We start from the raw sequence: 27,004 nt of genomic DNA on the forward strand, positions 1-27,004 counted from the left end.
TTAGAAGTAGACTTGCGAAATATAATTTATCATTTGATTTTTGCTGATAATTACTTGTTGGTGTTTATTTTTTTCATTCCTAAACCTCGCAACGGCGAATTATGTTTGAAAACACGCTGACAACATGATTTCATTTGATTAATCATCTTTCAGCTGCATGGATGGCGTCGTTCGGTAATCAACTTAAATATTCCGGCGTTTCTTTAGTGATGATAAATCAATAATAAGGTTTATAGAACAGGGAGTCAACGAGAAGATTATTTATATCCTCAGAACCTCACGTAGTCGAGCTCAGAGTTGCCTTAAAGTTGAAGGGCTATAATCTAGAACAGGTCGGCGGGTTCGCGGCCGGGTCTCGGAGCAATATTTCGGACAAAGGTGAGTAGAGAAGCGAAGGGAATGAACGGGAGTAATAGCTTTAGTTTGCTGAAGCATTAACGAAGCGCGTTGAATTGATGGCTTGATCCATGGGCGTATGAATGAGCAAGAGAAGGAGGGAAAGAGAGAGAGATAAGAAAAGAGGTGGTTTTCACGAGAGAGGTCGTGAGCCTAGTGGAGGGGAAATCCTTTATGAGATCTCTGTAACGAAGGAAATAATCTGGATTGAAGGGGAAATACGAACGAGAAAGGATTTAAATATGCCTTAGGTGAGGAGAGGAAGTTGTCAAGGTAGAAATAGAATAGGAAGGAGATTGAGCAGGCTTTACGAGATGAGAGTTTAGAGATTTTAGAGAGAAGTGCGAGATGAGGAGTGCTCTTATTTTCGCTGCAATAATTAATGTCACGTTCAAGATTTCCTTTTTTTCTTACGTGTATTCAACATATTGAATGGGAAAAATATAATGGGTTGAAATGAAATCAAACGATAAAGTTTAAGGCATGGTATTGGACGAGAAAAGAAGGTTATTCGGAAAAATTCGGAGAAGGTAAAAGAAATAAATGTAGGAGATTCAGATATGGCGCAGGGATGCTAAAAATATGATAATAGAGGGAAAAATGCTTTAAAAGCGAGTTGGCGAAAAGAAAAAATAGGCATTTTTAATGGAATTAAGGGAGGTAGAAAGTGAACTGATCTGAAGAACGAGTTATTCTGTAATATTTAGTGTAAGTTCTAAGGATATTTTGTGTCATGTTAATTATGACTTGGGAGAAGATGGTACGAAAAGACTATGTAATGAAATCTTTGATATCGAGCGTAATTTTTGTATGGCTCGGAAACTTGGTCGTTGAGGATGGAGGATAATATTATATTGACAGCCCCCACGTTGAGTTCTAGACATATAGGGGGAGGAGAGGAGAGAGGATTTTTGTGAGAATTACGAAGAAGACAGATCAAGAGGATGAAGGACATACTGAGAAGGGCAATGACATGCTGAAGACTGTGATATACAGAGGGGAATATGCTAGAAAAGCTTATAAAAGGGAGCCAATAATAGTCATTTTGGATGGAATTAAGGGCGGTGGATAGTAGGCATTGTTGAATAATGAGTCAATGCAATGTTTAGTATGAATGTCTAAGAATATTTTTGTCATATAAGATAGGACAGGAGTGAGATCCCAGGGTCCATCGAAAACCTACCCTGAGCTAGGAGATTACTAGCAATGCTAATAAACTCAAATACTTCTAAAATATTTCTGCTGGCATTTTTCAAGCCACCCGTAATAACCGGTCTATGTGAACAGTTATTTTTATCAAACATGATAACATTCGTTATTTTACCCCAATTACCCATAGATTATGATAATTACTTATTAGAATTATTATTATTTTAATTAGAAGAACTATTATTATGTATAGAGATTAGTGGTCAAAGTAGATCCGTCTACTATCTTAAGTCCTATATTTCCAAGCCCCAAACAATGGGACGTGAAATAACTTTTTTGTAAAGTAAATCTTGTTCAACTCCGTATATTTACTACATATCTTTATCCGTCCAACATTGGATGATAATTATCCTTCTACCTCTACGCTAATCCAACATTTTCTCCTCCAATTTCCCGTCTTAAACATTCCATTGTTACTCAACATTCTCTGCATCCACTTTTCCTGCCATATTTCAAATTTTTCACCGCAAATATCTCTCTCCTAGCCTGCAACTTATTTTTTAATCCTTTTTGTCGGTTTCAAATTTCCTATTATCCCCGCACCGAACTCTCAATGTAGTTCTATTTATGTCCCTCTTTCAATGACCAAATTTCCGAGCCGTGTAATATTACACTCCATACTCAACCAATGAAAAGTGAATTCATTACTTCCGCAATTACTTTATCTGTAATCTGTTTCCTTTTCTAAGTCCTCTCTACTTTGTTGTAATGTTTTCCTATTCTTTTTAAATGGCAACTAAAAAATAGGGGAAATATTCCCTCATGTTTTAAACAATCATCTTAACAGACGGGCTAGTATTGTCCAGTAAATAATCTATATGATTTTATATATAACTCTAGTAGTATAATCTACATCATGTATGATGTACATAGAATTAAGAAAATCATTACAACGTACAATCACAGACAATCTTTATCATATGCCATAGTGATATAATCTTCATAATATAAAATGGTAGTGTACATGTCCATCAAAAATTAATGCGTGGAATACTCATTCTGGTCCTGCTAAGCCAGTCAGTTCTGGCTTGGGAGCTGAACCTTAAAGTGTATGCAATTATAAGCTAAATGTATTTTATCAGGTTTTATTTCAATCCCTAATCCATTCTGTATTATAGCCAATCTTTTACTGTCACTTTCACAGCGTTTACTGACTGTAATATTCAAATAACTTTAGGTATTTCATTAAAAATTAGAGGTACAGTGACCTCCAATTTTCTTTACCTTGATTTGTATGACATTTTTTGCTGCATAATATTGTCCCTCCATGGCGATTCCTCTTTACTTAAATCAGGTATTTAATATTTGTCATAAAAATAGTTTCCTATAAATGATGGCACATCTATACAGCCTGTCTACAGGCAGAATTCCTAATTTTTGAAAGATATTTCTTCCATCTAGAATATTTGTATTTTTTTTATCTAGCCTCAGACATTTTCTCTAGGATATTTTGCTTTTTATTTTTTAGTAATTAATTTTTGTAGAACCAGTGGATCCCCAGACGGTTATATCATGTCTTAAAATACTCTCAACCAGTGAAAAATACACTACTTTGATGATATTCAAACTAAAAAAACTAGAGATGTGGTGAACCTAACGAGGGATGTAATTTAATTTTTTATTTATTTTTAAAAGATATTCACCAAATTTAATATGCCAATTTAGCTATTACCTTTTGAAGTAGTCAAGTACAGGAAAACCCATTTTAAAAGCGCAGATATTTCAATTTATTTTCGTAAGTACTCTCATAGAAGTGTTTAGGTGAAGAATTCAGAATATATATTATTGGACTTTACGGCCGAGCCACCTTAACTCTTGACCTGTCCCTTTAAGCGACCACCAGAAGGGAAGGATAGGGGGTTCTCATTCTGTACGCCGATATTGGCCTGGCCTTTTAAGGGAAAGGTCAAAAGGGTTACATCAAAGCGTCCTTTTGAGTGGTAGTGCCCATATATTGAAGGGTCTTTGAAAGTTAATAAGTCTAAAGCGGATAGTTCATTTTGTCATCTTTAGTATTTCAATCTTAAGATTGGTTTACTGCAGCACTTCATTCTTCTCTAATGCGTTCATTCCCTTTCAAACCCCTGCCTAATAGCTTCTCTGCTCTACATTCTCCTTAATTTGTCCTTTGTATTTGTCCCTTATTCTTTCTAGTGGGATCTTCTTTTCTATTATGTGCCTAAGTAATACTTTTCACTCCAAGGTGTGTCTAGTCCATTTCAGGTTCTTTGCCGTAGAGTTCTTTTCATATTGTCCTTTCCTGTTCTACTCTTCTATATACTTCCTCTTTCCCTACTTTATCCATTCATTTGCTGTTTAGAATTCTCCTCCAGCACCATGTTGCAAAAACTTCTATTCATGACACGTACTGTACTCAGAAAGCGTTCCATGTTTCTGATCCTCTGAGTGCCGAGCATTTTGACGAACTACTTCGTTGCTTGCCGCCTTACGTTCTTTGAACACAGTAGTTGCTTCTTCTTCATTCATACCGTCTTTACTTGATCTAATCTTCACTTGATGTAGCTCGAACGTCTTCCATTCCAAGCTATACTATTGCCCAGAGAGATGACGGATTCCACTCCAGTTTCACTCCCAATTTCTTCATCAACTTCACTCATAATTGTGACATCCGTCTTCAACTTCTTCCTTCCACGAGGCAGGATTTTAGCTTTCTTCATGTCGATGCTCATATAATATACTCAAAGCGATTGGTCCATAGAATTCAGAGTTGCTTTCAGGTTTGCTGTTACTACGATGTCATCTGTGAACCGGAGCATTTTCATTTCTTCGCCATTCATCTGGACTCCTTTGAAGTCCGAATATTTTGCTTTTTGCACTATCTCTTCCAGATATATGCGTTGATTTCGTGGTTCATTTCGTCTAAGTTGAAGTTCTCTGGTTCTCTACTACTACTACGAGGGTCATCCGGAAAGTAGTACCCGTTCGTGCCGCATGAAGTGCTGACGACGCGAGTAGCCGCTGGACGAGGTCAGATAGCTTCAGTGGCTTGTCTGCCTTCTCTGAGCCAAGTTGCGTGACGCTAGCATTGCCTGTGTTGTTTCTGTGATTGTTTACAATGTTTAAAAAAATTGAGAACGCCGCCAGTTGTGAAGTGAGGGCAGTGATTAAATTCCTCAATGCAAGAAACGTTCGCCCATGTGATATTCATCGCCAATTAAAGGAGGTGTATGGAGACAATGTAATGGACGAGTCGTCTGTTCGGCGGTGGTGTCGCAACTTCAACATGGGGAGGGGGAACACACACGACGATGAGCGTTCGGGGAGACCGTCTGTCATTACAGACCAACTGGTGAGCTCAGTTGACGAATTCGTGAGGAACGATCGGCGCGTCACAATTGATGACATCTGTGAGCATTTTCCCAATGTTTCTCGAACAATTGTTCATGAAATTGTTAAACACCATCTGCATTATGCAAAAATTTGTGCAAGATGGGTCCCTCGCGTATCTCAATGAGCTGGCGGCGAAGGACTATGCAGCAGGAATACAGAAACTTGTCACACGTTATGACAAATGCCTTAATTTGCTTGGAGATTATGTTGAGAAGTAGTTTAAAGTATCCTCTTTCAAATAAAATTTTTTATGTTTGTTAATATTTACTTTTGTGTCTTTATTTCACGAACGGGTACTACTTTCCGGATGACCCTCGTAGATGTTATTAGAGGGATTTCAATTGTTTTCTCTGCAGTGCTCCTTTTCGTATTGTCTGAATTGCTAATACTTGAAGAATGAAGCTGTCCTCGTTCTTGCGTATCCATTCAGAGGAAACTTCATGGAAAAACATCATATTTCACCTAGAAATTGGAGAGGCTGGAGTGAAGAGTGAAAATAGGTGTAAAATTCATGAAATCAGTACGGTTTTCGTATGATAAAACTTTATTTTGCCAGTCAGCCAAGGGGTTCCAAGCTTTGTTGAATGAATTGAAAGTTCAGAACGATAGGAATGGGATGTGAATAAATGTAAAGAAAACAAAGGTTATGCGATTATTGAGAATAAGGTTGGCTAAGTTAAGTATTAAAATAGGATCGCAAAAACTAGAGCTGGTGGAACGGTTTACCTATCTCTGAAACGTGTTGGATCAAAATGGTCAAAGCAGTATGGACATAAGGAGAAGATCTGTGTTCGGCAGTGAAACTTTATTAAGGAGGAGTGCATTGATGACGGGTGCGTTGATTGAGAATTTTAGAAAATATTCGATAAAACTTTTGTATGGAGTGTTTTTTGGCAAAAATAAGGTCAACAGATGAATTAAAAATTAAATTTGATGTAATTAACTTTCGAAATAGTCTTTTATAGTCGTCTTGTTCGATTATTTTATGAATGATAAGAATATGCAGGGAATATTAATTGAATTAAAATTCCATTCGGACACAAATTATGGAAACATTGTTGTCGATGATTTCTAATTATAGGCGTTTGTCATTCGAAAAAATGTTACCCAGACATCTTCATTAAGTCATACTGCCCTAGTTTCTGCTACACTTACGCCTTGGAATCAGAAAAAAAACAGCGTGGTTTGAAATGCACTCACGGGTCCCCCACTTGTTGGCAACTGAGTTATACTCGAAGAGGAGTGAAGTGTACATTTTTTTTGCAGCTTAATTTTTTCGTTCAATTTTGAGGATGGCTCAGCGAGTTCTTTCATCGTCAACGGCGATTGAGTTACCATGCGGGTATGGTTGTTACGGCCTCAATGCCCCCTAGTGGGATAGATTATTCAAAGAAAATTTCTACACTGTGAAGTCTCATGTCTAGGAGCCTTACTGAATGTGAAGAAAATCCGTTTTCTGAAAACGATTCAGTTAAAACCGAAAATTATTCGACGAAATTTTTAGTTCAACTCATCTCGCGAAAAAAATTCGTATTTGCAAAGTGTTAGTTCAACTCGATTCAAAACCTCGGAGAGTTTTTGCATAGGATTTCAAAGTTTCATCTTTTGTGTTCGAGGGTACGATGATTTTTTAAGATGTTTTATTTCACTTCGCTCGGTTACTGCGTAATCATTAGCTTCTGTGGATTTGTAAAATGTGAAAAAAAAGGATTTATTTTTTAAACTTTCTGGCTTCACTGCGTGGAATCGTTTGATGTCCATATAAATGAGTTTGTAATTATCCACAGACTTTGTTTTAAGGTAGAACGCGTTTCACCGACAAACGGACTTGTACCTGAAAATACCGTAAGTCTGCGAAACGGGTTGCACCGTAAAATAAAGTATGTGGAAAATTACAAACTCATTTATATAGAACGCCGTTTTTATTTTACTAAGAATCTGTTGAATATTTGCGCCCAAATAAATATTAGTTGTGGAAAATAAATTGAATAAAATTTCGGCATTGAAAATTTTCATTTTTCCCACGCTAATTTTATTGAAAATTTTCAATTTATTTTTCATATTATATGCATATTTTTTTACTCCGCAAATCAGTAGCATATAATTTTTAATTTAAATAATTTGTTTAAATTCCTCCAATAAAAAATGCCAGACTCTAAATCCGTCAATACCATTCTGCATCTCATATGACGAAATTTGAGTATTTTCTCTTAATTATTGAATGGTTAGGAAATTCTGTCTTAAGGAAAATTACAGGTACATTAATCTTGACCTTTTTAATTGAATTTTAGTTGATATTAACTCATAATTTCTTCTCGATGTTCTCTGTCTGGGTAGCCACTGAGAATCAACTTGGATTAAGTGTTTTACCAGAAACATAGTTCCTATGTTAATATTCTCCATTCAACAGATTCAGGCGATATGTAGTGGAAGTTCATCATTATGAGAAAAACAAAATTTTCCTTTTCCACAGATTTATTTGTAACGTGCAATACGTTTGATTCATCGAACCATCTTCAGGTACAAGATTTATCCTTGTTTATCAACCTCCACCTCTGAAAAGGCGAATAAAATTAATCTCACTTCTCAATTACCACGTTTTCGAGCCATACACTGTTACGATTCATGTTTAAGTTTTCGTAAATTCTTCCAGTCTATTTGTACTCAAGGTCTAGTCCTTAATTTTCCTATATTTTTAAATATTTCTTCAGCCAGAATGTCATTTCTTATTGTCCTAATGTATGCATCAATGTTTGGCGACCGTAATTCTCTCCAACCTTTTACTGTTAAAGCCACAAGGTTGATAGTACTGTCTGACAGATAATTTAGGTCCTGGTAACAAATGTCACAATGCCTTTTTCTATGGGAGAACATTTCACTTATAATCACTGTTTTAATTAAACAGCCGTACCGTTAAAAACTCTTTTATTTCTACGTATTTAAAATGGATAATAAATATTTTTCTGCGGATGAAATGGATTTCATTCATTTTCTATTCAATCAGATTTCTCAGATGCTGAATATTCATCATCAATTTTTAAATAAATTCATAAACCCCTACGATATATTTATCGAAGGGCTCCTGCGCTATATTCCCTTCCACACGCCTGTCTGGACGTTATCTGAGAATGATCAGGGAGTAAAAAAATCGGTAGGTTTTCTGATGAAACCATGTTTTAAAGCACTACACTATCTAACCCCAGCCCAAAACGACTCTTTAAATACCCTTAAATCACATTTAACGATAGCCTCCGCATGTTTTCTACCTCCGCTCGATTTCTCCAAAATGTCCAACAGTTTCCATCCACCACATCACTTATCCCTTCAACATAACTGAATTCAATGTCGCATATAATCCGTTCCATGCTTTAATATCCTCTACCCCACATTTCATCCTTCTTCGAGTTTCTCCCAAAAGCCTTCTCTCCTCCCATGCGAATTCTAAAACTTTTCCTCCTAATTTCTTCTTTATCCCTCACCATCTCCTTCCTTATAAACCTCCTCATCTGACAAACGTTCTAAGATTATTATCTCTTCCTAACCACCAAGTTTCCGAGCTATTCACGGTTACGATCCATTTGAAGTTTTTGATAATTCATCCCCTCTTTATATACTCTAGGCTCCAATTCTAATCTCTCCAGTCTCTTATCTTTGTAAATGCCTCTTTAACCAGCGTACACCTTTTCTTATTGTCTTCATTTCTGTGCCAATAATTAACTGAAATAATTCTGTTAAGACTTCACTAAATTCTTCACGTTTTTGCTCAAATAATCACCAACTTCCTCGTTCTTATAAAGACTTGCCTATCTAACGTAAGTATTACTCGTATGTCCTTCGTCATGACTGTTCTTACAGATAAAGGGTGCGTTCCAAAAGTAATACCTATATTTTGTTAAATTAATTTATTGAATAAATTTGCACAAACACTTAAAATTCTTCAAAGTACTGTTTTTGGACCTCTACACTTTTTTTCCTGCGACTCTGCCACGGAAGGCACGCTTACGCTCCCTTCCTCCAACATTTCCTCCATCTACTTTATCTGCCTTCTTCGAATTTCTTCTAGCAATATCTATTCTTCGTCTACCATATTTAAAACCACGGTTTCTGTCTTTATGCAGTCATGCATACATGGTATCCTGCAAGGCACCGCCGGGGTGTGTGGCAGGGAGTGATTACACACCAAAATACTTTCTCCACTAGAGCTATCAGATACCATAAATCTGATCCTTTATCATTCGTGAGGAAAATGACTTCTGAAAGATATCTTTTCTACACTTAATCTCTCTATTTTTATTGGCATGATTTCTCCTACCATAGTACCATAAAGGTAATAACACACTTTCAACAACATTGCTAAAGAGACATTCTTCCAATGTTTTCAAGAGATTTAATCTGTTATTTAACCTTCTCTCCATGGGTGATTCCCAGCCTAGCTGTTCTGATATTTTGGACATGCTCTTAAGTTTATCATTAACAAGGTTTTACAAATATAGCTTCTCTACACTGCACGCGATCTCGTAGTTCAGCAATCGACCATACTTTAAGAAGATCCCATATTTTTGTAGTATATTCTATAGGAGGCCTTTCTTTTTATCCAACTTATTTCTCCCCTTCTCCGCTTCGACATCTCCAAGAGCCTTTTATCTACGCTCATCCTCTGGCGTCAAAGACATGTTCTCACATTTTTTAAGAACCTATACGCTGCTAGCGATCTCGTAATTCAGCAATCAACCAAAATTTAAGAATATCCCATATGCTTGTAGTATATTCTATAGGAGGCTTTCTTTTTATCCAACTTATTTCTCCGATTCTCCGCTCCTCCTATCGACATCTCCAAGAACTGTGCTCCTAATTTAAGTCCTCAATAATATTTTCTTCGCATACTTATTCATTCTACACGTCTTAATGTTCTTCTCATTCTCCTTGCAAATTCCTCTTTCCGTAACGCAAATATTTTCTTAATGTATCCACTGCTATGACTATTTACCAGGAAAAAACTACTCAGGTATATTAACTCTATGACCCCAAAACAATTACTGTCTTAATCGATCAAAGTTTAATGTTCTTTTTAATGAAAAAAAAACGAAATAACGAGATGAAGATGATAAAATGGAGCTTGAAGGAGAGGGCGCTAGTATTCACCATTACTTGGTGCATTAAATTCCCATTGGTTACCATTGCGATGTGGGAGCAGAACGGTGCCCAAGATCATGAAACCCCACATCTAGTGGTCTACTTTCGCTGAGGGGGCTCATACGACTGTGCGAAGTAAACAAAAGTCAGCCGTAAGGTCGACCCCTTGGTAATAATCCCAGTGACCTAGTGTTGCCCTAGTATCCCCTTCGCCACGTAAGGGATTGCCTCTGCTGACTCACTGCTGGGAGTGAATAAGACTTCCCCAAAGGTGATGAAGTAAACAGGTGGTGCTTAGAAATACTGTTTTAATACCATGATATAAAACTAACTGATCACAAAAATCCTGCCAAACAGATACCATTGAATGAAGAACATTGTGTTTTATGTTTGCTCGTTGTACTATTCGCATTCCATAGAAGAAAGTATTTAAATTTCTCAATTTCTCCACAAATGAATGGCCATTTGTGTATATACGAGATCTTTTAAAAAAGTATTGCGATTTTTGAATTTTCGCGGGTTACATATATTTAATTTTCGATTTTTTGGTAGCGTTATGTTGGTACTTATGTCTCTCACTTCTGCCGAAAGGTTCGGCCATTTTGAATGTTCAGTTAATTGTTGACAGTTGTTTTCCTTGGACGTGTTTTGGCTTGTCTTCGATTTTTGCCTGTTCCAAAAAATGGATCAAAGTTATGTATCAACGTTTGTGTGAAAAACGAAATTAAGTGCGCGGGCGAATTCCGAATGTTAACTGTGTCATATGGAGGAGCTACCTTGGACCAAAGCAACGTTTATCGGTGGTAAAAAATGTTCTCAGAGAGCCGAGAAGATTTGAACGACGAAGAGCGTGCCGGTCTCCCGAACAAGTCAACAACAGACGAAAACGTTGATAAAGTGAAGAAAATATTATTGGCCAATCGTCGAATCACCATTAAAGAAGTTGCTGAGGACCTAAACATATTGATTGGCTCGTGCCATCTGATTTTTACCAATGTTTTGGACATGACACGGGTCGCCGCGAAATTCGTACCAAAATTGCTCAATTTCGACCAAAAAGAGCAACGCATTAATATTGCTAATGAGGTGTTGGACTCTGACCACGACGACCCAAATTTGCTCCAGAGGGTCATAACTGGTGAAGAATCATGGGTTTATGGTTATGACGTGGAAACTAAAGCTAAATGGAAACTGCAGCACGAGCCAAGACCGACAAAAGCGGGCCAATTTCGGTCTAATGTGAAAGTTTTACTCACAAGTTTCTTGAATTGTAGGGGCGTGATGCATCATGAGTTCTTACCACAAGGTAGAACGGTAATTAAGGAATATTACCTGCGAGTTATGCACAATTTGCGCTAAACAATCCGCCACAAACGCCCGGAATAGTGGAAGAACAAAAATTGGATTTTGCATATTGACAACGCCCCTGCTCACACATTGTTGCTTGTGCGCGGAGTTTTGGCCAAAAGAACACACTAATGATGCCGCAGCCACCGTATTTCCCAGATCTGGCCCTCAGTGACTTTTTCTTGTTCCCGAAACTGAAGAGGCCCATGAAAGGACGACGCTACGCTACGATTGACGAGATAATGACTTCATCGAAGAAGGAGCTGAATAAGATCACAAAAAATGATTTTTTGAAGTGCCTCGAGGATTGAAAAAAACGTTGTCACAAGTGTATAACTTCTAATTGGGATTACTTTGAAGGGGACAAAATAGATATTCATGAATAAATAAATAATTTTTGAAAAAAACACTAGAGTCGCGATAATTTTTGAACAGACCTCGTGTGTTTATACACACACACTATATATATATATATATATATATATATATATATATATATATATATATATATATATATATATATATATATATATATATATATATACACACACACACTCCGAATTTCGGTGGATAAGCCACCTTCCTCAAGGGAAGGAAGGAACTCCTTTATTCTCCAGAGGATGGGGGTTTGGCCACCGAAATTCGCAATAAGTGAGTTTCATTCGTATGTGTTTCTCTGTGTTTTTGTTCCCTGGAACCAATTCGCTTCTCCTAGAGTCGATAATCAATTTAATAACGGAGCTTATGAACGATTTGGTAGTAAAAAGATTATTGGTTCAGAATCGATATGATTCACGATCCGATTGTCTATTTCATAAAAGATAATGCCAAAAGATAAGAAAGAGCGTTTAATCGATTTGGTAATGGAAAAATTCATTGGCTCAGGGAAACCTCTCTTGCTTACTCGCAGTCGTTGATAAAAGAGAAATAGGAAAATCTTTAGAAATTGATTATCGATCAACAATCTGTCTAATCGAACATTCGATTTGAGGGTGAATGCAATCGGAACTCTAATTTCCATCACCATCTTTATTTCCCGCTCCTTGATGATTTCCTGTTTCGATTCTCCCAGGGATTCGACCCAGCAGTAATCGACCTCTACGCTCAGCTATGTCTGGACTACCATTTTTTCCTATTGTAGTATCTAATTCTTCTCTTCCTTTTCTGAAATCCCCCACCTTGTCACCATTTAAACTCAATGCTATCCCTATGCCATTTGCTATGTCGTTTGTCTGTATCATTGTATACCCACTTTCGATTATTAGGTAATCTGCCGGTTAAGGTAGGTTTTTGGATGGACAAAACTCCCAAATAAATATTTTGTGACTCCTAACAAAACACAATCCAGCAACCTAGTCAATATCAAATCCTTTTTCATCTCTGTGTGCTTCCTTCATCCCGTCCGACATCCCTATCCTGCTCCTGCCCTTTTCTCTTTTGCCTAACATTCTCCCATCCCCTCAAATGTCATACCATATCGCAAGGAGAACTAGGCAATAGTCGTTAGACTTACCCCATTTTCCTAATGATTCCCCATTTTCCTAATGATAAAATTCAGTATTCCTATCGAACTTTATTTAGGCGTGCTGCGTGAGAATCGCATTCAATATAAATTTCAACAATTGTCCGTGACGATAATACGTTCTGATTCCATTTTCGGAAAGGTTGTCAATGCTGCGCGTGATGGTTCAGCTATTATTAATTGGTCGTGCTACTGGATGGAATAATATTCCTTTCCTTATCTCTCACACTGTTCACCAACACATGCAAATTTTATTTTTTATCAGCCACAAGTGTGCGTCCAGTGGAGTTGCAGATTATTTTCGTTTAATATTTACCGTAAATATGTACGTAAATCCGTAACTTCACAAATTAAATCAGTTGAATCCACATTTATGATTACTGTTAATGGTATTATTTTCAGGAAAATTCGTGGGTAGTCCCAGAAAGGGGTGATATAAATGATTTAGGAGCATTCATAATTCTTGTAGATTAAAAATTAAAGAAAACAAAAGGCTTAAGACATTATTAAAGGTTCTTACCTGAGATCTCCCTCGAATAAAATATTTTTCAAGGCAAAGGTCCCTTTCTTTCAGAGGTGGTCCATCTGGGAGAGAGCACATGCTGGGGCGGGGTTGGTTGATAATGCGTGAAAAAAGATGACGGTCGAAATCCTCTCTCTCACTTTTTTCAAAAGAAAAAAACGTTTCCTGGGATGCGGGATGCATGTTGAAGACCCCTGGCTGAATAATCCTGCCCCTGGAGAGAAAATTAATTAAGGTCCACCCTCTTCTCCTCTTTCGGGATACCTGCCAAGAAAGAAGTTTGGGTCCCAAGCTCGGTTGGTTTTTTTTTTTAAATTTCTGAATGCGCGCTCGAATTTGTAAAGGCAAAAGAAGAACTTTAATTTCACTCAGCGCGGGTGGCGGGGCTCAACCGTGATCAGTTGGCCTGTAATAATTTCTCTCTCTCTCTTCTCTGAACTTTGATCTAATATCAAATTAGGGAACCAAGTTTTAAATTTTCCTTCGCATGTCTTCAAGTTACGTTGGCATGGTGTCAAACAATTTTCCCAAAAGATGGAATCTAATGAGGAAACCCTTTAGCATAATTTCATGTTAAAAAATATAAATAAATATAAATATATATATATATATATATATATATATATCTATGAATCTTTATGTATATATATGCATGTATGTATGTATATATATAAATGTATATATATATATATATATATATATATATATATATGTATATATATATATATATATATATAACATTTGTATTGCACAATAGAATACCATATAAAGTAGATAACACGTAAAAGGGCCCTCGCATTTTAGATTAACGGTATCTCCTTTTACTTGTTCTCTATTTCATTTGGTGTTCTATTGTGCCGTCCAAATATTATATTGCTCTCGTGAGTGCTTAACAATATCGATATATAGTATATTTATAATTCACTATTTCACCTTCGACGCCATGCTTATTTTCGTTCTTCACACAACTTGTGTCTTGTACTATCCCCTTACCCTATAAGTCTGTGAGTGAAAATATATATATATATATATATATATATATATATATATATATATATATATATATAATTATAGAAAATAAATACATAAGTATTTTATATATTTGTGCGTCGCTGAAGAGCGTTTCGAAGAAATTATTATGTATATATATGTATATATATGTGTATATATATATACACATATATAGCATTGAAGCAGGAGGATAGACGTAGATTGGAGGCTTTTGAAATGTGGGTGTGGCGAAGAATGGAGAAGGTGAAATGGACAGAGAAGAAAACAAACGAGGAGGAAGTACTTGGTATGGTGGGCGAAGAGAGGGGTTTGCTGGGAGCAATCCTATGGAGGCAGGAAAAGTGGATGAAGGGGGTGTTGACCGGCAGTGGGATGTTAAAGACTGTGATAGAGGGTAGAATGTTGGGCAAAAGAGGAAAGGGAAGGAACAGGATAGGGATTTTGGACGGGATGAAGGGAGGAAGAAAGTACTCACAGATGAAGAGGGACCTGATATAGAGTAGGATGCTGGATTTTGTGTTTTTTTTTAGGAGTAATAAAATGTTTGTTTGGTAGTTGTGTCCATCCAAAAACCTACCTTAACGGGTAGATTACCTTAAAAAAAAATATATATATATATATATATATATTTATTTATTTATTTATGTGTGTGTATGTATGTATGTATATATATGCATACAGTTACTTTGTTCCAAATGTTGACTAACCCTGAAAGACTACTCCCAGAATGTATTTGACATTTCGACCGGCGTCATTAATTTGCCCTATCAAACGATTTTCGAAATCCACTAAACAGACAAATGTATCCTAACTGTATTCAATGTTCCTTTTTATTAGTAAGCTCATTGCTGTTATGAGAGCGCGTACCTCTCCCATTCCTGAACCCAAACTGTTAATCTCCTATTAATGAAACCTAAAATACTCGTTTTTCCAGCTCTCCATCCTTTTGTTGATGATCCTGAGAACCACTCTACGTAGCTGCGTGGTATATCAAACTTATTGTTCTCTATTCCTCACATTATGAATCCTTTACCTTGTTCGGAATTGGAACAAAAGTCTTCCAGACAGATTGCTCTCTCATAAATACTACGAATCAGCCCATATAACCTCTTCCTCCCACATTTTCCTAAGCATTTTAAAAGTTCCGCGGGAATGTTATCCACCCCCACGGCCTTATTTAGTTTCATCTCCCTTAATGCCCTTTCTATCTCATCGTCTAGTATGCCTGGACCTAAGCTGTCTTCCTCTATGTCATTTTCTTTTTCAATGTCTAACTTTGTTGGTCTGAGTTCTTTACTATACAGTTCTTCTATATACTCCTTCCATCTCTCTTGGATCTTTCCTGCGTCAACTATTACCTTACCCGCCTTATCTCTAACTGTTAGCATAGCTCTTCCTTTCTTACTTCCCGATAACGATTTCACTTTGCTGTACAGCGCACCGATTTCTCCCTTCCTCTGCAGACTTTCCATATCCTCGCTTTGCGTCTTCCACCATGCTTCTTTTGCTTTATTTGTTGCCCGCCTCAATTTATTGTTCAATTCTTTGTACTTCATTTTGCCTAATTCTGTATTTATTTTCTTCCATTTTCTCCGCTCATCCATCTTTGTAATCATCTCATCCGTGATCCATAGTTTCCTAGTCTTTTTAGCGTTAACGGTTCCAATAGTGTCTTGCGGCTTTAGACAACCCTTCCTTGATCATTTCCCATTTTTCTTCGATAGTACTAAGCCCTTTACCATCCTCGATGATTTTCTCTACCGCCTGTTTGTATTCCTTCCTTTTCAACCCATTTAATGCTTCTACATTCCATTTTCTAACTCGCCGCCCCTGCTTTATCTTTTTGAAACGTACGCTACATTTCATAACAACTAAATTGTGGTCTGAGTCCGCATCCGCTCCCGGGAAGCTGTGGGAATTTATCACACTGTTCCTAAACCTGTGTCTAACCAGGATATAATCTAGCTGATATCTTCCTGAGTCACCTGACTATCAAACTAATTGTCCTATAGTCCTCACATGACGTGGCCGTTACCTTTTTCGGAATAGGAACTAAAACTGATCTCACAAAGTCTTCCGGCCAGATTCCCTCCTCATAAATACTACGGATCAGCCCATATAGCCTCTCCCTCCCACATTTTCCTAAGCATTTTAAAAGTTCCGCGGGAATGTTATCTACCCCCACGGCCTTATTTAGTTTCATCTCCGTTAATGCCCGTTCTATCTCATTGTCTAGTATACCTGGACCTAAGCTATCTTCCTCTGCGTCATATTCTCTGTCTTTGTCTAACTTTGCTGGCCTAATGTCTTTACCATAGAGTTCTTCTACTGGCTGCGGCAGCATAACCTCCTTTTTTAAAGGGGCTTTGCTTTATAAATAGGGAGTTATGTTGCCGCACCCCGTAAATATTCCTTCCATCTTTATGGGATCTCTTTTGGTTCAGCTAATATTTTTCCTGACTTATCTTCAATTATTTGCGACGATTTTTCTTTTTTACTTCATGATATTACGATTTCACCTTCATGTACGACGCACATATTTCACCCTTTCTCCGTTAACTTTGAGAATGTATCATCGATATCGTCCATTGCATTAGTTCCAATCAAGCAATTAATTTTCTAAGTCATGTATTTAATTTCAATGCATATTCCTGAAAGGTTGCCGCATTAAATGGAATCTGATTAAAATGTTCACTCTGAAATATTAGTATTTGGTCATGAAATATTTTTTTTCCCATGCATTATTTTTTTTGTTCGAGGTTAATGCTTTATTTGAAGCTTACAAATGTATTTTTTAAATCCTGTGCGAAACTGCAATCTGAAAACTTAACCTTGACAACCCTGGTTACAGGTTGGATATCTCCATAGTGATAACGCTGTTCACGTGTTGTTTGGATGACGTGTGATATCCAACGGGTGTGCGAGTATGATTGATACGATTTGTTTCTCTTTAAGTTATATTTTGAAGGTGTCCAAGTCATTTTTTTCAACAAACTCACTCTAAATTAATTTACTAATATATTAGTTCATGTGAATAGTATTTATTGATTCTAATATTTTATCTAAATATAATTAACGTCAGTTTACACTGCGGTAAACGTGTTTTTTTACAATCATACGTGAAGTATGAGTAAGGTTACTATTTCTAATATCGACAATAGCCCCGCAAAGCTTTATTTATCCTAATATTTAAATGCTCTTAAAGTATTTCATAAATTACACCGATACCTTTTAACTAATTTTCCATAGTTTTCATCTCAGTGATTTCTACTGTTCTTTTGCTGTTTGTGGTGTGTTGGATGTGACAATTTTTTATATGAAATGTTAATTATTTAAGTTCTCCATTGGATCACATGAAGATTTGTTGTTTTCAAGTTCAACTAATTAAATTAATAAGAATTTTTATTCAAAATTCTATAAGGAAGAAGATAAATTTAATCACCTATCAACCAAGTTTCTTGAAACTGAAATATATTAGTCATAACGGGCGAAATTCCTTTATATATATATATATATATATATATATATATATATATATATATATATATATGTGTGTGTGTGTGTGTGTGTGTGTGTGTGTGTGTGTGTGTGTGTGTGTGTGTATATGTATAGATGATTTCGTAGACGTAACACGAAGTTACGAATAATAAATTGGACAGCAACAAACAACATAGAAACACATAAAAAGATCACTCACACGTTATTTCTTGATCATTTCGACGGAATTTTACTCCGTCTTCATCGGAAGATAGAGAATTAATGCATGGAAATGAATTCATTACTTCTCTATCTTCCGATGAAGACGGAGCAGAATTCCGTCTAAATGATCAAGAAATAACGTGTGAGTGATCTTTTTATGTGCTGTGATATTGTTTGTTTCTGTATAATTTATTATATATATATATAGATAATTTATTTATTCATTATTTTTATATTATTTATTTATTTATTTGTTTATTTATTTATTCATTCATTTATTTATTATTTATGCTTTGAATTCAATTTTAGAAAATTATTATTAACCGTCTTTAAAATATATCGGTGAATTTGTAATTTTAAACTCTACGATGAGATATAAAATTACATTTAAAGAATTTATATCTCTCAAATATATAACGCGGGAAGGCATGCAGCGTATTCACGTTCTTTTGGTAAGGTTTACTTCTTTTTTTAACGTAATCGGACAATTCTCGTCGTTGCTGAGGTAACAAGTGTAGTAAACGAGTCCGTTGCTGTGATTAAGCCTTTCCTTTGAACATCTGGTGTCCTAATTTAATCTCGACCCTCTCTATTCGGCTAAGGGAGAAGTGGATACAAAATTCGTCCGCGACCGTTGGGTTTTCCCAGATTGGGTAAAAGGGGATGCATAGAATTAAGGGGGCTCTCCATATTACCCTTTTATCTAGAATCCTGTTGTTTTCACACAAATATTTCGTAATCCTTGGAGTTTTGCTGGCTTGTGTCATTCCTTCCCTCTAATCATGGCGACAGGAGTATGACGTAAATTTCTTACGCCCTAGAGTGTTATGCTTTGTTTTGACATCGTTAAAGATTTTTTGAGTGATTTACAGGGTATGTTCCTAGAGTAATGCAATTGAAATTCCCGCCCCGGTCTTATTGGACGTAGTGCGATCAAAGCACTTGGAGTTTTGGGGAAAACATTAAGCTTTGCCGCGAATTGGTCTCAGTGCCTCTCCAAGCTGTTAAAGCGGCAGGACGTTAGTTACTCTAAACCTCTGCGCGACGACCGTGTCACGAGAAATATGGAATCGACGATCGAACAACGTTAATCAATTAAATTTTGTGTTAAAATGAAAATATCTCATGATGACACTAACAAAATGATTCTTTAGGCTCTGCACTGTCGTACTCACAAGTTTCTATGTGGTTAAAGGCCTTTAAGGTGGACCGGGAAGAGGTTAACGACGGACAACCTCTGGGTGGCCATCAACCAGCAAAACCAACAACGATGTGGCTCCTGTTCGACTTCGTGCTCTATGAAGTGAACTTGTCATTTACTACAGTGTTTAGCATTCCTACTGAGGATTTGGCGATTGGAAAGTGTACGCCAAGCTCGTGCCCAAGGTCGTGACGACCAAAAGACAAACTGAGCGAAAATTTCAAGTGAATTTATGCAACATATTGAAAGTTAACCTGATGATTTGAACAAATCATCACTGGTGATGAAACTTGGGTTTTTGAATACGACCCAGAAACAAAACATCAAAGCTCACACCGACCAGTTCCCCAAGCCCAAAAAGGCCAAAATTGAGCAAATCAAAAGTGAAAACAATGCTCATTGTCTTTTTCGACCGTAGATCCAGTCAGCCGTGACGATGACCTTGCGAGAGTTCCCTGAGGGCACCATCCAGGGTGCGTACCGGTCATGGCAGACTCACTGGAAAAAATAAGTAGAGGCCCAAGGACAGTACTTTGAAGAATTTGAAGTGTTTGTGCAAATTTTTTCAATACATTTACTTTGAAAAAATAATTGCATTACTTTCGGAACGCTCCCTGTATGTTGTTTCCAAAAGATTATAGTCAAAGGGGTTGTTTCTCCTACATGCGATGGCAATCAAATGAATGTTTAGATTCGTACCTCGTCCTTCTCTTTTGATCTTAGAAGGAGAACAGAACTCACGGAGCGATCTTACAGATTAGTGAGGAAGGAAACAAAAAAAAGGAAACAAGAGGAATGAGATTCTAAAGAGGTAGTGGACTAAGTTGTACAGGGGTGCGTTCTAAAAGTTTTGCAATTATTTTTTTTATATAATGTTTTGAACGGATTTGCACAAACACTTAAAATTGTTCAAAGTACTGTCCTTGGACCTCTACAAATTTTTTTCGGCGACTTTACCATGACTGGTACGCGCCCAGGAAGGCATCTTTGGCGACCTCTCGCAAGGTCTTCGTCACGGCTGATTGGATCTCGTCTATAGACGAAACACGAGTTCCTTTCAGGGCTGCCATCATTCGAGGGAACCAAAAGAAGTCTGCTGGGGCGACGTCAGGATTATAGGGGGAGTGGGGCAGCGTTGGCACCTGGTGTTTGGCTAGGAGCTCGCAGACTCGTTGCGCGTTGCCTTGATGGAGTTCTCGGGTAGCGAGGATGTCTTTTCTTGTCCTGATGACCCTTTTTCGGAGTCTTTCCAGCATATCCACGTAGTAGATAGCGTTAACTATCTGTCCTTGAGGAACGAACTTCTTATGGACCACTCCTTTACTGTCGAAAAAGACAAGGAGCATTGTTTTCACTTTTGATTTGCTCATTCTTGCCTTTTTCGGCTTGAGGGATTGGTCGGTGTGCCACCCAAATATTTGGGGGTTTGTTTCTGGGTCGTATTCAAAAATACAGGTTTCATCACCAGTGTTCACGTGAAATTGCCGCTCGGTTGGTCTTGGTGACACGGTCGGCGCGCAGAGGTTTACAATAACTGACGTCCTACCGCTTCCACAGCTTGGAGAGCACTGAGACCGATTTCGCGGCAAAGCTTAGTGTTTACCCCATATACTGCAAGTGGTTTGATCCCAATCCGACTAATAGCAGCGGCGCGGAAAATTCATTTGCATTACTTTTGGAACTCCCCCTGTATACTCAAGTAGGAAGGAATGAAAGGGAACAGATGGAGCAGTTCATGTATTTGGGAAATATTTTACAAGAAAGGGGGAATCGTAGTGAGGAAATGAGGAGGTGAATTGCTTTAGTGATGGAGGGATTTGCGAGGAGAATAGAATTGACGATGGGTGCACTTGAGTAAGGATGCGGAGAAAAAATGAGTAAAGGCTATAATAAGTACCGAGGGCAGTGCTCTATGAATGTGTGGTGTGATCTTTTGAATCAATGCGACGAGCGAAGATTGAATTTGAAGCTTTTTGAGATGTAAGTGCGGCGAAGTATAGAGGGAAAAAATACTAATATAGAAACCAAAGCCGATTTTTTAAATAGGAATAGGGTGTGCGAAGAGATGAAGTGGGATATTGATAAGGCCGCGATAGAAGGGAGAATGTTGGAGGCAAGCGAGGAAGTAGATGTAGGACTAGAGTACAATTTTTAGACAACATTAATGAAAATTTAAATTATGGATAAAGAAGCTTGAAATTCCTTCATATTTAGAAATAAATTGTTGATAGATACTGTCCAAAATGTCGCACTGAATTTCCAATTCACTCAGCAATGCTTGCAATCCCTTGGCTGACTGACAAACTAAAGCTTGGTCATCAGCGAACCTAACTGATTTTACGAATTCCCCACCGGCTTTCATTCCTATCTCCAGGTCTTCCCATGCCTCTTTAATCATTTCCTCCACATATACGATGAACACCACCGGTGATAATGAGCAACCCTGCCTTACAGTCTGAGAAAGGTACAGGTTGCGGATTTGCCTCCTGTCCCCCCAATCTATTCCTCTTTTCTTCAATATACTCATTAGTTTTTTCCCAATTCACTCTATCAAACGCTTTTTCGAAATCTACGAAACAGAGAAATACGTCCTGGTTGTATTCTATATTCCTCACAATTAATAATCTCATTGCTGCAATGGCATCGCGCGTACCTCTCCCCTTCCTAAACCCAAACTGATCATCCCCTTAATAACCTTGTCTACATCAGGTCCCTCTTCATCTCAGAGTGCTTCCTTCCTCCCTTCATCCCGTCCAACATCCCTATCCTGTTCCTGCCCTTTCCTCGTTTGCCTAACATTCTCCCCTCAGTTACAGTCTTCAAAATCCCACTGCCGATCAATACGCACCTCATCCATTTTTCCTGCCTCCATAGGATTTCTCCTGACTGGCTAATACTTCCTGATTGTTTTCTACGATATCCCTAAAATGGTTAGAAAGCCTCGAGTGATTTTTATCGTTAATCTTAAATGCAGATTGTTTCCTTGCTAGGCAAAGTAAAATGTGACATTTTTGTAACGGTTGTTTGTCCGTTATTTAATGCTTGTACACTAAACAACCTCATTTTTACAATTGAAAAAGCTACTCACCCTATCGGCAGATTTGTAAACCCTGTGGACTTTAGGGTGCTGGCATCTACGAGGGTCATCCGGAAAGTAGTACCCGTTCGTGCCGCATGAAGTGCTGACGACGCGAGTAGCCGCTGGACGAGGTCAGATAGCTTCAGTGGCTTGTCTGCCTTCTCTGAGCCAAGTTGCGTGACGCTAGCATTGCCTGTGTTGTTTCTGTGATTGTTTACAATGTTTAAAAAAATTGAGAACGCCGCCAGTTGTGAAGTGAGGGCAGTGATTAAATTCCTCAATGCAAGAAACGTTCGCCCATGTGATATTCATCGCCAATTAAAGGAGGTGTATGGAGACAATGTAATGGACGAGTCGTCTGTTCGGCGGTGGTGTCGCAACTTCAACATGGGGAGGGGGAACACACACGACGATGAGCGTTCGGGGAGACCGTCTGTCATTACAGACCAACTGGTGAGCTCAGTTGACGAATTCGTGAGGAACGATCGGCGCGTCACAATTGATGACATCTGTGAGCATTTTCCCAATGTTTCTCGAACAATTGTTCATGAAATTGTTAAACACCATCTGCATTATGCAAAAATTTGTGCAAGATGGGTCCCTCGCGTATCTCAATGAGCTGGCGGCGAAGGACTATGCAGCAGGAATACAGAAACTTGTCACACGTTATGACAAATGCCTTAATTTGCTTGGAGATTATGTTGAGAAGTAGTTTAAAGTATCCTCTTTCAAATAAAATTTTTTATGTTTGTTAATATTTACTTTTGTGTCTTTATTTCACGAACGGGTACTACATTCCGGATGACCCTCGTATGTATTTCGTTTCTAATGAGTGCCCGCGTATCATAAGCCTATCAACATCTTTCAAGTATCGATATAAAAATTAGAATGCCCTAGAATATGAGCGTCCCCCCCCCCATAACACTACTACCAACTTTCAAAACTTTAGCGAGTGACCCTTAAAATAACACTTTCAGGGTTGGGGTATTTGACGCGGTTTCCATTAGTATCTAGATGGAGGGTACAAATATTTCCTTTTCCTCCCCGTTTCCGTTCTCCACCTTACATTCCAATCAACATCCCCCGGTAAATCCTTGTAGACCCCTTTCTCGGCCTTTCCGGAACCAGTCCAGCCTGATCATTTTTGCCCTCTCTTAGGCCGGGGGATGGAGAGTTGCTTCGGTCGGCTGGAGGAAGGATATGAGGTCGATGAGGGTTTAGGGTAAAGATGAAGTGGGAGAAGCGAACGAACGTATCCTCCCTTTGAACGCACAAAGTCAGTCCATAATGGTTTCCCGAAACTCGGTCGTGGTGGAAGGCGTTGGTTGGTTTATGTATTTTTCCCGGAAAGCTATTTCTGTCAATCTACCCTGTAGCGTATTCCTACCTCATAACCCTGAATAACACTCTGTAACCATTCCCGCCCGTTTTAACTTAATCTGAGGATGATAGAGTAGCCTAAGTAAATAACCTTAATTCATTAGTACAATGTTGGTGGGACGTATGGGAAATATATTTTAAATCGGAAAAGTGGATAGTGAATAGTCTATGGATTATGAGTAATTTCCGCCCGAACGCCCACTGCATCGGAAACACCGAAATTTGTGGAAACTGTGGACTCGATTAAATGCTTAGGTGTTACCCTCACTCACGACCTCTCATGGGTGAAACATCTCGTACATATGCGGTAAATGTGTGGGCAAGCCAATAAAAAAATAACTATTTATTAAAAGCGTATTCGGGAAATGTGATGAGAAGTTTTTGTGAGAAATTCCATATTTCGCTCGTTAGACCTCATTTAGAATATGCTGCAAGTATATTAGATCCTCATGAAGTTAGATTGATTGCCGAATCGAATCACGTGCAGCGTAGAGGAGCTAGATTTGTAAAACATTGTTATGATAAACTGAGTAGCGTGTCGTAATTATCGGAGGGATTGTCACCTCTGGTATTGTGTCTTGAGCTGCCAGCCTTTCAATTTTTCACGGCACATGCCCTCGTTTTATGGGCGTCTATGGAAATCCTATTTTAAATTGCCGTAAAAAATGTAAATATGTTTCATTTATGGCCGCGTGCAATCTTCTATGCATAAGTTGAAATTCCCCCCATTTTTTTAGAAAAAAAATCCCTCTTGTATCCTAGATATCAGTTTAAGTTAAGCACAGTTTAAGCACAACATTTTTTCTTTAAATTTCTCTTCTACATATATTTTTTATTCGTATATTTACACAAACCCCGCAAATCGCCGCTATGGTGTATAGTGGTGGGTGTTAGTTCACCAGCCACAGAAGCAGAAATATAAATTCATGCGTGCATTCGAATATATGGCAGATCATGTAAAAAAACAGTCATACACCTATGCGTGCACTGAAACCGTATTGTACATCATGACGTTAACTAGATCATTAAAAATGTTTTATAAGTTAATAAATTCGGGCGATTGAATTAAATTTTATTATAATACTTACGGTGCGATTAAAGAAGGATTATTTGGTTGTCTTTCTGTGGCGGTTTCTCTCTCTCTCTTTCTAATTTTAGTCTTTTGGTTGAATCTAGTAATATAATATGTAGCCATAAAATTTCCCTCGGTGTCGCAGGAGAACCCAGGTGCCCTGTGCCCTTGTAATAGCCTTATCTGCTCTCTTCGTAAAATAAGAGGGCCCCAATCTTATTCCTCCGTCATTTCTCTCACACGCTCACTTCCCCTGAGTAGCAATTTTTAACAAACCTGGTGGACCTTTTTAATAATCCAAAATATTTAGTTTTATTCTTTATTATTATTAACGAAATTCTACCAGTTATGGTGATTTAAGAATTGACAGGGAAACTGCCGCCAATTTATTTCAAAGCCTCACCTAACTAGACTCAACCTGGCATTCGGCATTATGTTAAAACCCTCTTCAATTCCACCTGCCTCCTTTCTCCCTCCCTCCATTCTGTCCAACTTACCTCTCCTATTCCTACTCCTCCCCAGCTTTATCAACGTTTTCCACTTAATGGCAATTCGAAGCACAAATCAAAACCCCATTGTCTAACACAATCCATTTTTACTACCTTCTTTGGGTTTCTCCGTACAATCACCTTTCCTCCCCTTCTACCATGTCTTGCACTTCCTTGTTTGTTTTACATTCTGTCCATTTCACATTTAACATCCTTCTCAACGACAACATTTCAAAACCCTTCAATCTATGCCTATCATCCTTCTTCAATTACCAAGTTTCCGAGCCGTACACTACCGCGTCCCAAATCAAAGTTTTCAGTAATCTTAAATTCCTTACTCAACTGTCATCAATACTTTCCTGCATGTGAAAGGTTATTTTCGTAACGCAAATCTACTTTTTATATTCCTATTGCATTGAGCAGCTCCTTCCAAAACTCCCGAGATTGTCAAAGTCTAAATGAAACGAATGTTCTGGGGTTTTTGAGAAAGAGAAAGGCTGAGGTACATGTTAAAATATGAGTTTATCAAGCGGTGGGAACATTCAACCTACCTCCGAAGTTTTCTGGAGCAAGGTGGTTAAAATTAGTAGAAAAAATAAGACGAAGACTGCTTAAGACAAAGCTTTCACAATGAGGAGGGAATGGAATGGCAGGGATGTTGAGTAAGGATGTTCAGAAACGGCTCGTCAAAACTTTGATATCGGGTGTGGTTTTGCACGGCGCGGAAACATGGTCATTGAAGCGGAAAAATAGGCGTAGATTGGAGGCTTTTGGCATGTGGGGCTGGAGTAGAATGGGAAAGGTGAAGTGGGCAGAAAGTAAAACAAACGAGGAAGTGCTAAGTTGGGTGGGAGAGGGTTAAGTCACTAACTTGGGAATAATATCGGGAGCAATCCAGATGAGGAAGGGAAAGATGGATTCAGAGCATTTTGATTGGCGATGGAATGTTTAAGACTTGTTGAAGAGGAGGTAAGAACGTTAGGAAAACGAGAAAGGGGTAGGAATAGAACAGGCATGTTGGACGGATTGAAAGGGAGGCAAGAAGTGTGTGGTGTTGAAGAGGTTCCTACTTTTGTGTTTTCTGGTTGTGTTTTTTCTCTTAGGAGAGGCAAATAAAAGTATCGCATTACCATTGTATAGCCCTTGTCCATCTAAAACCTACCATTTTTGCTAAAATACTTATTAAATAATGTTTTCTGGCAGATAAGTGACACCAAATAATGTGAAAATTTTGTTACATCCTAAAAAAACCTTCCTCTAGTTGATCATATTTTCAACAACGTTAACTCAAATACTCCTTGGGTGCCAAGGACTCTTATATTTTAGGGGGAGGTCCGTATTGCCCACCGGAAATACCGGCTGATCCGTGCGTTGTTTGAAAAAATTGTGTGAGCTTATAACTTAAAGGCACCGGTTGCCGAAGATTATTCATAGTGAATTATTGCGAGAAAAGGACATTTAAACAGAAGAAATAGGATACTGGTTCTTAGATGGAGGAAGGGGGTCAATCTTTTAGCACATCGTAAAAAGAATTATGTTTGATTAAGAAGTTTTTACAATGAGGAAGGGGGTTATTGATAGAACCTTATGTAA

The sequence above is a fragment of the Hetaerina americana genome, unplaced genomic scaffold, assembly GCF_022747635.1.
Source record: "Hetaerina americana unplaced genomic scaffold, ioHetAmer1.1.p SCAF_11, whole genome shotgun sequence".
In the NCBI taxonomy this organism is placed as follows: domain Eukaryota; kingdom Metazoa; phylum Arthropoda; class Insecta; order Odonata; family Calopterygidae; genus Hetaerina; species Hetaerina americana.